Source organism: Amblyomma maculatum, unplaced genomic scaffold (assembly GCF_055883805.1).
Source record: "Amblyomma maculatum isolate TAMU_Amacu unplaced genomic scaffold, ASM5588380v1 scaffold_83, whole genome shotgun sequence".
NCBI lineage: Eukaryota > Metazoa > Arthropoda > Arachnida > Ixodida > Ixodidae > Amblyomma > Amblyomma maculatum.
In genome coordinates this window covers 25,929-28,542 of record NW_028146808.1, presented here as the reverse complement: position 1 = coordinate 28,542, position 2,614 = coordinate 25,929, and the positions used below count along the sequence as shown (strand labels likewise).

The 2,614-nt window shown below is 43.8% G+C and overlaps 1 long non-coding RNA gene across 1 annotated transcript; it reads left to right on the top strand.

Moving 5' to 3' along the window:
* Window positions 1-1,462: 1,462 nt before the first annotated feature.
* On the top strand, window positions 1,463-1,787 carry LOC146170672 (uncharacterized). The gene is made up of 3 exons (XR_014703145.1): window positions 1,463-1,501; window positions 1,579-1,638; window positions 1,701-1,787. It is a non-coding gene; the product is annotated as an uncharacterized LOC146170672 (long non-coding RNA).
* Window positions 1,788-2,614: the final 827 nt, after the last annotated feature.

Genomic DNA, 2,614 nt, shown 5'->3' with positions numbered 1-2,614 from the left:
ACTGCCCGTAATAACGCGTCACCTGACGCTACGTTTTCTATTTTTCGTGTTCCTTAATATTATGTTCGTTGCATAAAAATGAGGTTGTCCTCTGTTGGATATTCTGCAAGGCTACATCATTTCATACGACGTCGGCTTCTGTACAGTCAGAAGTACGGCACTGTAGTCTGCTTTCTGCTGTCAATGATATGTGGGAAGGTACATCCTTTCGATTGCATTTGTCGCGATTATGCTACGATCCCTGGCCTCCTTTACTAAAAATCGAAATTGTGGCTCGTCGAGGAGCTAGTCATCGATATTATACTTGTAGTGTGCGTCGGTTACTTAGGAACAATGAATGCTGGCCTTGAAAAACTCATTGGCAAGCAAACCCGCGGTACTGCGGGTAATGAGCGCTGCTAGTTCGTACTGCGTTTTTTTTTTTCAGTTCTTCAATATGTCTTGCCATGCTTCCACGCATGATTGGGTTAACAAGTATGGTTTGATTTTATCCGGGCTACGGCTAATGTGCAGGGAATGTTCACTTGATTCATACACGCTGCACTTTGATCATGACTATATAGGCGTTGGCCGGGAACCTTCCCTTTGATAACTGGAGCTCTAAGCCCGCAATTCCGCGTTTTTCTTTTTTTTCTGCCAGAGACCTTTTCCCATCGATGTAAAATCAGCCGGAAGCATTGCATCAGTTTGCTGTATTTACGAAGATTAAGCAATGAATATTGATTATGTAACATGCTATTCATTTCAATTGTATGCAAGATTTTTTTTTCATCTTGCGTGAGTGATTAACTCATCGCTATATGCTCTAGCTACATTTCACTGAAGACCAATTTGAGCCGCGAATATTGCACGAACTGGGGAAAAAAAAACTGAGACCCAACGCAGTTCCAACAATTTTCTCTCATCGGCCTGTCCCGAAGCAAATGAAGCCTCCTCGACAGAGACATGAACCCCGCGCTGACAGTAGTAAGTAATTTCTGGGGCTTGCTCTTTTCCCACCTCCATTTATGAGAAACCAAAAAAGTGTAAGAAATTAAAGTCAGTATATAGTTGACTCGTCAGGTATGAGGTACAACGTAACGTAAACTTGATGTATATCAATAGTTCACGTGTTGGCATCCGATTATATAGTGCATGATGGCTATGAATAGTGACAGCTAATGAGAGTGACTGTTACGGATATTAATAGGAAATGAAAGTAATAGGCCCAGATAGTAAGGTGGTAGTTTTCGTTACGGGTAGTGACAGTTATGATAGGTCCCTGGACGGCATACAGTAGATAGTAATAGATACGGATAGCGATAGTTAATGATGTGGCAGATATGTTTTGTCATTAACGCACGTTGGAGACTTAAGTGCACCCAGTCATTTTTTTTTTATTTTATTGTAGCGTTCAATGAAATTCCGCTCTTTTACATAGCGCATGCGGCCACCACATGCTTGCCCCAGAACTTCAGTGCGTCGGCAATAGGGCCCACCACTTCTCCTAGTGTACCTTGCTGTAAGCTGCTGTCTCTTTAAGCACACACGAAGTCAGTGAGTGTCCGCCCTCATACAGCTATTTAATTTCTCCACCAGCACCATCGCAAGACTGCCTAGGCGAACCTGGGGGGAGCCTCGAACCAGCTTCGCTCAATGGTAAATTATACATTTTATTTATTTCCTTGTTGAATTTAATGACATTGCGCTCTTTTATACAGCACATGAGGCCACTGCATGCTTACCCCACAACTCCAGTACGTCAGCGTCGGCAATAGGGCCCACCACATCTCCCAGTGTACCCTGCTGTAAGCTGCTGTCTCTTTAAGCACACACGAAGGCAGTGAGCGGCCGCGTACTCACACAGTTATTTATATTCTCCATCAGCACCATCTCAAGACTTCTTTGACGAACCTGGTGCGAGCCACGAACCAGATTTGATCAATGGTAAATTATACATTTTATATATTCCATTGTTGAATTTAATGACATTACGCTCTTTTGCACAGCGCATGAGCCCACCGCATGCTTACCACCGAACTGTAGTGCATCGGCGTCGACAATAGGGCCCACTACTTCTCCCAATGTACCCTGCTGTAAGCTGCTGTCTCTTTAAGCACAGGAGAAGTGAGTGAGCGGCAGCATATTCATACAATCATTTAATTCCTCCATCAGCGCCATCTCAAGACTGCAATGGCGAACCTGTTCCTCGCGCCGAAGCGGTTTTCCCCAATGGTAAATGGCCTCTTTTATGCATTATGTTGCAGTAGCCAATGATACAATGCTCTTTAATGCAGTTTCTCCTGCCACCAGACCTTTCCTTCATACTTAGTCAGAGAAAGAGGGCTTTCCGCATCTGTTTGTAAACCCTGCACGCGATGTTTCTTGTGCTTCAGTGTACGCTTGAATACATTGTAATTTTTTTATTTTTTCAGTGTCTCACCAGGCACTCTTGGAACGCATAGCAGAACTGGAGCGGAATCAAAAGGACTCAAACAGGAAATTACAAGCTGCAAGGAAAAGATATTTAAAGAGCGAGGCGCAAAAGGATCAGCTTAAGAAAAAACTCAAACATCTTTTCAACGATGATCAGGTGTCATCATTGGAGCGGCTGTCAAATCAGGGATCGTGGTGG